Source organism: Carettochelys insculpta, chromosome 25 (genome assembly GCF_033958435.1).
Source record: "Carettochelys insculpta isolate YL-2023 chromosome 25, ASM3395843v1, whole genome shotgun sequence".
NCBI lineage: Eukaryota > Metazoa > Chordata > Testudines > Carettochelyidae > Carettochelys > Carettochelys insculpta.
The window spans coordinates 378722-390828 of record NC_134161.1 but is presented as its reverse complement, the minus strand read 5'-3'; the positions used below and the strand labels follow the sequence as shown (position 1 = coordinate 390828).

The 12107-nt window shown below is 54.6% G+C and overlaps 1 non-coding gene across 1 annotated transcript; it reads right to left on the bottom strand.

Annotated features, from left to right (window-relative positions):
* Positions 1-9191: 9191 nt before the first annotated feature.
* On the bottom strand, positions 9192-9264 carry TRNAR-UCG (transfer RNA arginine (anticodon UCG)). Its single transcript has one exon. It is a non-coding gene; the product is annotated as a tRNA-Arg (tRNA).
* Positions 9265-12107: the final 2843 nt, after the last annotated feature.

Genomic DNA, 12107 nt, shown 5'->3' with positions numbered 1-12107 from the left:
AGGGCGGCTCAGGCAGAACCTGCTAGGGAGGAGCTGTGGAGCAGGAGGAAACTGGACAGGACCTAGTACAGCAGGGAGGAGGAGGCTGGAGCTGTCCCTGGGCTCTGAGCAGGGAGAGGCCCTTACAGACCCTGGCCAGGCCTGGCAGTGTTGGGGAGGGGAAGCCCCAGGACAGGGTGGCTGTGGAACCCATTAGCACAGGGAAGAGCTGTTGCTGAGTGAGTGTGATGGAGCTACAGGCACTGTCAAGGCCTCCTTTGTCCTACAGGCTCCCAGGGCCAGGCCCAGCCCTGGGGAGCAGCTGTGGGGCAGCAAAGGGGAATCAGATTATTCTCAGAAGCTGCAGCTCTGCGTTTCGGTGGCTTTGTCAGCAAGAGGCTGCCTTGCTGTGAACCAGGTGCCAAGGAGACATCCTGTAACTGTGGATGGGCACTTCATTGGTTTTCTCCAGTGCCTTAAAACCAACCAATCCTAACTCCCTTAGAAAAGTCCTGGAGACCCAGAGTCCAGGCACTGAGGGTTTTCATCAAGGCTTGCCCAGGGTCAGCCACCTCCAGTTATGTCTCCAAAGGAGCTGAAGGAATGAATTTAATCACATCACTTTAAAACAGCAAATAATCTAATCTTTACAACACAACACCTATTTGTAACCCAGAGACATTGCCTTGACAGTTACAGTAAACAAACAAAAAGGAAACACAAGTGTAAGGAGTGTGGCAGAAGGAAGGCAATGCTGCTGAAGGCTGGGAGGAATGTGTCTCCCAGAGATCATTTGCATGAGAATGCAAAGGTGTGCATGCATGATATCTTTCAGGCAAAGCCTAATGGGTAGCAAGTCAGCCATGAGATTTTTGTCTATTGTAAACACATTGATGTAAAATCACAATTTATGCTGACACGCAGTGTGGGAGTTGTGGGATCTCACCAATGCTCTGGGTTGTTGTGGGGGACAGGGCAGTCGCTATAGCTGTGTAAGACATTGCTTACACAGGGCTCCCTGGTTTAAAGGATTGGGGGGAGGGGTGTGGGTTGAATTGGTTTGCTGAGTTCTTTGACCCAATAGCTATAAGTGTGGTGTGACTAGTTTTTCCCACCTGTTGAAAGGTAGAGGTAGGTACTAGAAACAGAGAGGAAGCTGTGCTGGTCTATACACTATCACAACAAAAAGCGGTCAAGTAGTACTTTAAAGACCCTTTGCCCAGCCCGGAGCCCCTCCCCCACTCACATCCCTCGGCCCCACGACACGAATTGTGTTGTGTGCATCAGTGTGATGGTGATGTGTCACACAACAGCTGTGTGTTGCACACCCCTGTGCCTTGGTACATGCAAGAAAATTCATGCTACTCGGGAGGGAAGTTCAAGGGAACTCCAGCTGGGCCCTGCCTCTGGGCCACTGGTGTCCTGGGTCGCTTCCAGATCAGGCTCCCCCCTCACTCTGCTCCCCCCACACACCGCAGGCCCCGCTGGCGGTGGACGAGAGTGTCCGAGGGGTGCTCTCCACGCTCTCCGAGAAGCACAACGGGACCTTTGTGAACTGGGAAGGGAAGGTTCTTCCCTGGTGAGATGTTCCCAGTCCTGCGCCAGCAGCCCCGGGACAGGCCATTTCTGTGACGGTGTCCTCAATAAATCCACTGAGCTAACGCAGCAGCTCTGACTGAGCCTGGCCTAGCCTGTCCCAAAAGCCATTGGCTGTGCCCAGCTGGAGCTGCCGTGGGGCCATTGGTTCTGCGCCCCACCCCAGCAGTTTCCATGGGACCCAGTCCCCTTTAACAGGGCTGCAGGTGGGCAGCATATGGACACAGGCCATAGGGCAGTGTTGGCTGCAGCACACACAGGCAGAGAAGGTAGAAGCCACAGCCCTAGGTCAGGGCAGGGCTGCAGTTCATTAGTCAGGCTCAGCCCCTACAGCAGGGCAGGGACGCCTATAATCGGGCTCAGTGCCTCCTTAGCAGGGCTGAGCAGTCCAAACAATATACCAGCCTTGGCCATGGGGCGGGGCTGGGCAGCAGTTCGGCTGTGGCCACACAAGCCATTCATCTTGAAAGCTCTTTTGAAATGAGGGGCAATTTCGGAACAAGCAGGAGAGCGACTGCACAGAAATTGCTGGTTGTGAAATCAACATCAAAATTAAGAGGTGTTCATTTCGTTTCCAAGTCATTGCTCCACTCCCGGGTTGGAAAAAATGCCTCCTTTTGACATGGATTTCAAAAATCAAATGTGTATAGTCGCTCCCCGGCTGCCATTTCAAAATGAAAAGTCCCCCCCAGAGCCAGCCCCTCCCCAGAGCACAGCAACACCCCAGCCAGAAACCAGAGCTCTATGGTTGTCAGCTACTGGTGCCTTTAAGCTGCAGGGACACAGAAATCTCTTGCAGGAAGCTGAGAGTGTCCTGGCAGATGTAGTACCACAAGGTGGCCAGACAACGCTTTGAAGCACCCCCAGAAAGCAGCACCTCACCTTGGCCAGACAGATGGCTAGCAGCCAAGACCCCCAGGATTCCCATGGAGCTAAGGGTTCTGGGTAGCAGGCCCCCCCCAGAGCTCTGGGCAGCCTCCAAAGAGGATGGGCCTTCTGGCTGGAAGCTGAAATCCGGGACCTGCTGGCTGTCTGGAGGGGAAAGAAGACGTCTTCCTCAGGATGGAGGGACAGAAGAGAAATGCGGACACCTTCGCCTGCCTTTCCAGCAAACTTGCTGCAAGGGGGCACCCCCTCCGGACCCCCGACCAGGTCCGCTCCAAAGTGAAGGAGCTGCTTCAGGGCTATGCTGAAGCAAGGGACTCAGCCCGGCAGTCAGGGGCAGCGCCGGCCACCTTGCCTTACTTCAGGGAGCTCCACCAGCTGCTGGGACCCAGGGAGGATGCACCACCTAAGGAGACCCTGCAGACGGTGGAGCTGGAGGGGCAGGGCGAGGAGCCCCAGCCAGGACCCTCAATGACCCCCCCACTGCAGGCCTCAAAGTACCTTCCAGGAACAGGGACAGCGACAGCAGGAGTGAGGGACCACTGTACATCACGGAGACCTGCGAGGGCCCTAGCCGGGCTACCTCCACCCAGGCCTCCCCCAAACCACCCGAGTAACTCTCAGGTACGACCAGGCATGGGATGCCCTGGCCATGTGGCCGCGGGAGTGTTCTCTGCACAGCCAGCATGGGCCTGGGCATGTGGCCATGGGCCAGGGACCCAAGGATGGCTGTCATCACTGTAGGGGAGGGGCATGGGCTGCCACGAGGCTCATATGCCTGGGAGGGTGGGGAGGGCTGCGGCAGCCACTCTAACAGCCCCACGTTGATGGACCCCACAGCAGACGGGCCGCCCCAGGCCCCTCACCACAAGCAGGAAGGAACGGTGGTGGGGACAAGGCCACTAGCCCACAGTACCTAGTCTCATGACTGAGAGGGCATCAAACTCTCATCTGATGTCTTCACAGCCTCAACGTGTGCCAGCCACCCCAACCCCCGGGCATGCCCAGGAGCCCACAGCAGCCACGGAGGGCGAAGGAGCAGCAGCCCACACCCCCCTTGGCAGGAGCAGAACTGCTTGCTGTGGGAATGGCTCTCCATGGAGTGGACAGCCTGCGACAGGGTGGCTGGGTATCTTGGCACTGTGCTCCCGTCCATCACCAACTGGCTGGAGCAGCCGCCCACCCCATGGATGGCCTTTCCCGCATTCCCCCTCTGCCCCAGTGCCCTCCTCTTTCCCAGTCCCCTCCTGTTACGCAGCCCCTCCTTCCCCAGTCGTCTTCTCTTTCACAGCCCCCCTAGTGCCCCTTCCACTCCCCCTGCCCTTGCAGCTCTGCTCCCAGCCAATATGTCCCCAGGCAAGGGGCAGGAGCTGGCGCCCTGGCCGTAGCCAGGTGAGCCCAGCCTGTCCTTGGCTCCCCGCTGCCCCGCGAGTCTGAGCCCGTAGAAACCCCAGTCCGGCCCTGTTCCCCTGTCCCGTCTCAGCCGTGCCACGGTCCCCTGACCCTGGGCAGTTGTGGTTGCAGGGGCCATCGTGGTTCCTGACCAGCCACCCCCACGGAGGATTGAGGCCCCCCTATGTAAATATTTTATCCCCGGCCCCCATGCAAATAGTTCACCCCTGCTCCCCCATATACCTCGCCACATGTTCTTTGTTTGCCAAAAATACCCATTGAATATATTTAACAGTTATATTTTTCTTGGCTCAGGTGGGGATGGTGAGGGGAGTGCATGGAAGTGGGGGCTGGTGGGGTGGGGGTGGGGGCAGGGGGTGTTGTGTGGAGCGGGTCAGGGCGAGGTCATGGGGAACCCCAGGCAAAGGCCTCCCAGAGGGCCTCCGGCAAGTGCACCCTATCCCGGTGCTCCTGGTGACGCGACCGCAGCTGGTGTTCGTAGTGCACACGGCCTCAGGTGCCCAGTGCGTGACACAGAGCTCCTGTTTGCTCTTCATGAGGTTGCGGAGAGCACAGCAGGCGCCCGCAGCCGTGGGCACGCTGGGCAGGCCCACCTCCAGGCACGCCAGGGTGCACTGAAGCGCGCCTTCAGGTGGCCTAATGCCTGCTCAGCTGTGTTCCTGGCCTGGTTGAGGCAGGTGTTATAGAGGGCCTGGCTCTCATTGGTGTATCCCATGTAGAGGCGCATTGGCCAGGCCTGGAAAGGGTAGGCCTCATCAGAGATGAAGCATGGTGGCATGGTCACGTCCCCCACCAGCAGCTCCCATGGGGGGATGTAGGTGCCCTTTGCCATCCAGCAGCCGAGCCATGAGTTCTGCCGGATGCGGGCATTGTGGGCCTTGCCCAGCCAGCCCACACAAATGTCCATGAAATATTCTTGGGCATCCACGAGGGTCTGGAGGATGATAGAGTGGTAGCCCCTTTGGATGATGTACCATCCCCAGCTGTGTGGTGGGGCCCTGCTGGCAATGTGGGTACTGTCCAATGCGCCAATGCAGTTGGGGAATCCCAGCTGTTCGAAGCCAGCCATGGCAGCATCCACATCCCCCAGGCAGCGTGGGAGGATCCTGCTGATGGTGGAGGGTACGGTCACCTGTGAGCGTGTGGTAGTATATGGGGGACCCACCCACTGGGACTCTGCTCCCCGTGTCCACCTTCCCTGGGACCCCACTCTGTGTGCATGGCCCCGGATGCCTTACCTCGAGGACGATCCCGATGGTGGCCTTCTCCACCCCGAACTGGTGGTCGACCAAGCGGTTGCTGTGTGCGGTGGCCAGCTTCCACACGGCGAAGGCTACTCGTTTCTCCAGGGGGAGTGCGGGCAGCATGCAGGTGCCCTGGTGGTGAAGTGCTGGTGCCAGCGAATGGCACAGCTCCATGAACGTGGCCCGAGTCATATGGAAGATGTGGAACCAATGGTCATCATCTCACTCCCCAAGGACGATGTCGTCCCACCATTCCCTGCTGGTGGGGTACTGCCAGAGGCAACGGTGGGCCTGGAACGAAGGTGCTCTGGATGCACTGTGGGGGGTTTGGGGGGGGCCTGCAGGAGGCAGCCGCGTGGCAGGCAGCACGTAGCCTCGTATGGCATGCTGCCAAGATGACCATCAGGCTGGCCATGATGTCAAGGGTGTCCACATCAGTGAAGAGCTGCGGGCCCTTAGCAGGCAGTGATGTGGCTAACCAAGGCTCTGCTGAGCACTGTGCTGGAGGTCGTGTGCTGCAAGCAGCCGAGGTCCTGAGCATGTGCATGGGGGGTGTTTGGGAGGGGCCCCTTAATAGCGCAGCTGGCCTGTGAGCCAGGAAGGGCTTGTTGCCCTTTCGACCCTGCCCTCACCATTTCCTGCCCCATTATTTCGAAAGGAAGCTGTGGCTGTGTCGCCGCTCCATTTGGAAGTGACGGGGCGTCTCTTCCATGTTGCAGATCACAGCATCGATCCATATTTTGTGAGTAGTTGCTTCATTTTGAAGTGTCTTGTTTCAAAGTGAAGGACAGGGATTACCCCTTTCCACATCACTTCCCAATGTGGCCACAGCCTTGTTGCCAGAGACAACTACATCTCCCCTGCGGCTGCTCTCAAAAAATGGAGCATCAACCAAACCACTAGCGAGCTGCAGACGTTTGCAGTTCACAAAACCATCCCTGTTGCATGTACAGCACCTGCCCATGTAGCTCAGCAAATCTGTGAGAGCTGGTAGGTGACAGGCGCAGCAAACACCAAGAACTGTGATGCCAGGCTGCCAGGCACCAGCACCCCTGGGCAGTGGCCTTTGGGAATTTTATAGTGATGTCAGCAGAGATGCCCAGCAACCGTGCCCACCAGCCAGGGCACATAGCAAAGGTGAGCCATTAGGCATCACAGGCCATTAATAAACTCACAATAATCCGCTGATCTAGCCCACCCATTGGAAAGGAGCCATGGGCAGCTGCAGAGATACTGAGGACTCTGGAATGAGGTGGGTGGGACAGGGTACTGAGCGGAGTTAGCTCAGAGCCCTTCCTTTGTACATAAGGAACAGTAGGATTGATACCCACATTGTCCAAAGAGAGAGCCATTATTATGCCTTTCCCAAGTCACTGCCCTGCCTCGGACAATTGACTTGGATGAAGTTTAGTCTAGAGTTGCAGTTTCAGGATTCAGAGGTACAGGTATTGTGCACGTGGTATTCTGGGTCTGATGCCCCCCATTGTGAGAGGGCTGACAGAGACTACGAAGTAGGCCCCAAGGTCTATATAAGGTATCTCCAAGTCATAAAGCAATTAGCTTTGCACAAATGGTGTAAATGACTTTGAGATACACCTGCAGTCCAGCCACAGCCTTGCACAGTCTTTCCTCTTCCCATTGGGGGGGCTGCCACCCCCCAAAAAGCCCATACGGGGCAGAAAGAACTGGCCATACGACACCTTTGTTAGGTGTGAGTGGGGCAGAGGCCTAGTCAAAGTCCCCACCTCAGACTGTCCCTGCAGTACGCATCATATAGTCTGCAGCACACACTTGGAGCCAGCCTCAGAGAAGGTGAAAATCCAGAGGCGCAGATGACTGAACTGCACCTGAAGCCCTTTGGCTGTGTGGGGTAGGTGGGGGCAGATGTGCTCACTGGTCTGTATTTCTGGGTGTTGTAAGGCCTGAGTATGGAGGTGCTGGTGTTCTAGTGGTTAGCTGAACTTCCTCCTAAGCAGCTGGTCTGGGTTCAAGTCCTGGCCAATGCAATTTTGGTTTTCCCTTACTCTGCCCCCAGCAATTCATCCGCTCCAAGTAGAGAGAGGAGACAACTTGCTCTTGGCAAAACGGGAGGGGTGTTGGATTTCTGAGCTCTGCTGTTTGGTGTCAGCTAAGGTCTGTCAGCCAAAGCTTATGTTAAACCCCTTTAGTGTGGTCAAAGGGGCCCAGGACAAGGGGAGAACAAAGCAGCTGGTCACCAGGAGATACAGGTGTCTGCAAAACAGACCTACATACATGAAAATGAGAAATAGGGAGGAGAAAGGGAAAGTCAAGCTGCCTTGGGGGCAGTGGGGGTTGAAGCTGCTCAAGGCCTTGGGGGCCTGCTCTCTTCCAGGGGAGTAATAGGAGAGATGCTGTCATATTACCATCCATGTGGGGCCTCACAGATTTCTGTTTAAAACAGAGGTTAACCTGGGTCACTTCCTCCTTGAGGAAAACTCCAACTCAGTTCCTGTTTCCCTGGGGTGCTGAAGGAGGGTCACTTTCAGCTCCTGCAGCAGAGCAGGTTTGGAACCTGGCTTTGGGGTTTGGCAGCTGTTAGAAGCACAGAATTGATGGGACAGTCAAGGTACCAGGAATCTGAGCTGATTAGAACCTTAACAAGCCCAGTGACCAGAACGTGCTGTGCTGGGTGCCAGGGCGGCTTTATGTACAAAGTGGGGTATATTAATACCCCAGTGAGGTTAGAGGAAAAAAGGGCTGATTCCCCTGCTCATGCTGAGTCTCTGCACCAGAGCACCTGGGCAGGGAGAACAGGCCCTTCGCCACACTCCAGCCAACCAAGCGCAGCCTTTGTGAACCTTGTGCTCTAGAGGGTTGATGTGGACCAAGGACCCCTTTCTCCCAAGCCCCATTTTGCACACAGAGATGCTGAGCTACAGTCATTTTCAATTACTTTCTCCAAGTCCCACAGGGAGTCTGGGGCAGGGCTGGAATTAAACCTCCCTCCCCTCAGTGCTTCTCTAGTGCCTTACCCGTAGCAACTGTGTACAGCAGCAGAAGCACGCGCTGGAGGAGAGGCAGCAAAGGGGCTGGCCAGGGGTAAGTGGGGATGGGCCCCATGAAGCCAATGCTGGTGGGGTGGGGTGCGGGGGGGACTTGACTCCAAACTGCTGCCCTAGTGTAAGGAGGGGAGGGTATTGATACCACGTGACAGCTTTGCTGAGGGCTTGTGATCTGCCCCACATTTACCCCCAGACAGGCTCCGCTGTGTGACGCCCCTGCTGGGTCCCAAGACCACAGACACACAACCCCACAGCTAAGTAGTAAAGCTCTGAATTTTCATTTATTTATTAATAAAGCTGTTCTAAGTAGGACTGTGAGTGACTTTACCAAGTGCCACCGGCACTCAAACCATACGTAGAGGTCAAATTTCATCAGTCTGCTTTGGAAAGGTTGCTGACCCTGGTATCCCATGGATGGTGTCGAAAGAGTCCCAGCCAAAGCCTTTTCCCACTAGCAGGGGCCTCTCTGTGCACAGAGCTCCTGAGAGCCTGAAATCTGCAGGCGGTGGAGATCTCTACTCTGCCATTGCGTTGTCTGTGTTGTGATGAACATCTGCAGTGGCTGTTCAAGGGCCTGTGAACAGAGCTCTCTGGGCAGTGCTGGCCACTGCACCTTCCTGCTAACCAGGGGATCCCAGCTTGGCCTGAGAGTTCTGCTGTGGGTCAGGCAAGGGGAGGGGAGGACCATGCCCACACCTGCCCTGCAGAGGCCATAGAGACCACAACTGGTTCCCTTCCCACCTCCTGAAACAGCAAACATTGGCCTGAGGCCTCCCACCAACCAGCCCACAAGGAAGTAGCTGCCACTCTGCACCAGCCTAAGGAGATGGTACGAAAGTGGCAACAGCTCCCAGCAAAGGGCTTTGAAAAGAGACAAGGACCCCAGGAAGACACAGAGGGAAGCTGCTCTGCACACCAGTCTTGATTCTCCATCCTCAACAAGGACAGAACGTTAGAAAGGCCCCTGGGAGAAGCCAAGGCTCATGGCCGAATAACAACTCCTTCCTGCAGTCAGATCATTGCCAAAAGTAGCTTCTAGCTATGCTCAGCACAACCACAGAGGGACTCGAACCCTCAATCTTCTGATCCGAAGTCAGACGCCTTATCCATTAGGCCATGTGGTCACATAAAGCACCTTTCACTGACCATTTCTTTCAGATAGAAAGTCAATGCACTTCTTGGGTCACCCAGTAATGGGGCAGAGACTCTGTCAGTGCAGGAAGCAGTGCGCCCAGTGATATGGGAGGTTCAGGTTTATGGTGCTGGGTGCATGTGGGGGAAAAACTGCTCTAAGGGTTAAAAGATTTTTTTTCCACACTAACCAGGCCTCACTCTGTAAGGGGATACTAGGGGGTCATCTGCACTTCTTTGAAGTCCCTACCTTGTTGCCTAGAGATGGTTTATCCTGTAGGCTCCTCTGTCTGGGTTATCATGTACCTTTGTAGTGTAAACTGGCCTCAAGCGCATCTGGTGCTTACAGACGCGTCTCAGGGCAATTCTGCTGAGACTTTCATAAATTAAAGACTAAACTGTCTACACAAACTGTATAAAGAGTCCTTGGAACTGGTTCTCAGGGCTCCCACTTCTTTGGAAGCTGGCAGCCTGCATAATAAAGTTTCCGTTCAGATCTCACTCTTTCCTCTCTGCTTTGACCTCCGGCCTTGGACCTTTGGGGGACACTGTAGCCCAGGGGAACGAGGTTCCCCGACAACTGCCGTCATGAACAGGATGGCTTGGAACTCCAGCTGGAGAGGCTGACGACGGGGAACGGGATCGGGCCACAGCACACATCTGAAGGGTAAGGGATCCATTTAAAATCGCCTGGTCCGTCTCTCCGTTCTTGTCACCGGCTGAACCAGCTGGCGGTAAGAGTCATCTTTTGTTTCTAAATTTTCTCCAGGAGGCTTGAGAGAGATTTAAAAGGTTGGGTACAGCCAAATAGGTATTGGGTTGTTGCTGACTGACTGGTGGCAAGTCCAAGCGCATGATTTTGAGTGAGTGAAGTCCAGAACAGAACTGCAGCTGCCCCGGTGCTGCCAGTGCTACTGAACAGCTGCTGAAAGCAATGGCGGTGTCCCTCCCGGTGTGTAAGAAGTGTGAGTGAAGCTGACAGTTTGTCTGGACTCCCACACTATCCTTGGAGAGGGTAGTGTTGCTGGACGCCTGTGCTGCCCTTGGACAGGATAGTGCTGACATGGGTTGGAATGCTCCCTTGAGTTTGTCTCCAACCGAGGGGAAAGGTGCCTCCCAGCCTGGGACTCCCTTGTCTCAGATGATAAGAATTTAGTCGGCTAGGGAAACTGCTGGCAGGTTTGAAACTTAGGAGACTTAAGAAATTGATGGACATTTGGAATGCCTATACTTATGGGAATCCCCAGAAACAGTGGCCACTAGAGGGCAGTTTTGATTTGGAAAAGCTTGCCTACCTTATAGGCTTCCTCGAAGAAACACATCCTAACCAAATGGAATATTGGTGCCTCTGGGAGGATGTGGCAGAAAAGAAAAAGAACCAAAGCATAAAGGCTAGCGAAAAAGACTCTATTGAAAAGCTGCAGCAACAATTGCCTACTCTGAAGAAACAGCCCGATTCCCCAGAATCACTGTCTGCACCCCCACTTTACTCAGCAACAGCACAATTATATCCTCAGTGGCCAAATGATCCTCTGCCCGGACCCCCCACTAATGATAATGAGCCAAATGTTTTGAACAATGACTTGAAGGGACTCCTTAATGCAATCACTGAGGTCATCCCAGTGTGGCAGGACTGGTCAAAAATACAAGCTGTTAAGCAAAAGCCAGATGAACCTCCTGTCTCATACATTGAACGCCTCCTGTCCACCTTTCAAAAATTTTCCCAAATTGACCCGGAAGTGGAAGGTAATCATCCCATTATTATCGCAGTTATAGTGGACAATCTCCTCCCCGAAATCAGAGACAGGATTAAAAATAACATTGTAGGCAGGAGAGAGAACACAATCCTTCACATTCAGGGGGCAGAAATGCAGTTTTGGGGAAACTTGCAAGCTGACAAAGCAAAGAAAAAGGAATTAAAAACAACTCTCATGGCCATGCAAATAGCAGATCTGCAGAAAAAACAGAACCCTAAACAGCGCCCAACTAGTGCACCACCGTCACCCACAAGCCAAAACTTTACTCCATTTTCTGGCCGACCTAACTTTCTCCAACAACAACAGCGACACTCACTATCTCAGCCCCGGGGACCCCTAAGAAGTGGGCAGTGTCATTACTGCAGCAAAAATGGCCACTGGAAAAATGAATGCCGCAAGCGCCAGCAGGACACGGCACAACAAAATCGGGGTCTCTTACACCAGAGCCAGCTCAATCCTGCTGCTGCTCCCTGGCCTGATCCTCCGAGCAGCCAAGAGCTCCTTCCACAGAGTAACCCACGTGTTAGCCACTTGGGAGCTGACCAAAATGATGCCTGTAATTATTGACAATGCCGTGAGGTCCTTACATGACCCCTTCAGACTTCCTCACAAGTTCCTGAACCTTTTATCTCAATAACTGTGAACAGCCAACCCCACAAATTTTTAGTTGGCACTGGGGACAGTCCAAAACCTCCCTCCAAAAATCTTCTTCTGTGATTAATGCTGTGGGAATAGGAGGTCAATGTATTCCCCATCCAGTCTCAGAAACCACATCTGTGACTGGTGGGCCCTTGTCAGCCGAACATTCTTTCCTGTTCTCTCCCTGTTCTCCTGCAAACCTTATGGGACGTGACTTGTTGTGTAAATTGGGCGCAAACCTCTACTGTAGAGAGGAAAGGGTATTTGTTGACCTTCCTCGCTAGTAAGGGAGGAAGCGCATTGGTCACCGCAGGTCTAGGGAGCCCTGTGTTCCCAATGCTGCTGTGCTGGGGCAGCCCTCCCTGAGAATGTTGTTTCTCTCTCCTGCTGACGATGCTGGGGTTGGTGAATCTGGGCTCTCCAGGTGCTGCCCCAGGGAC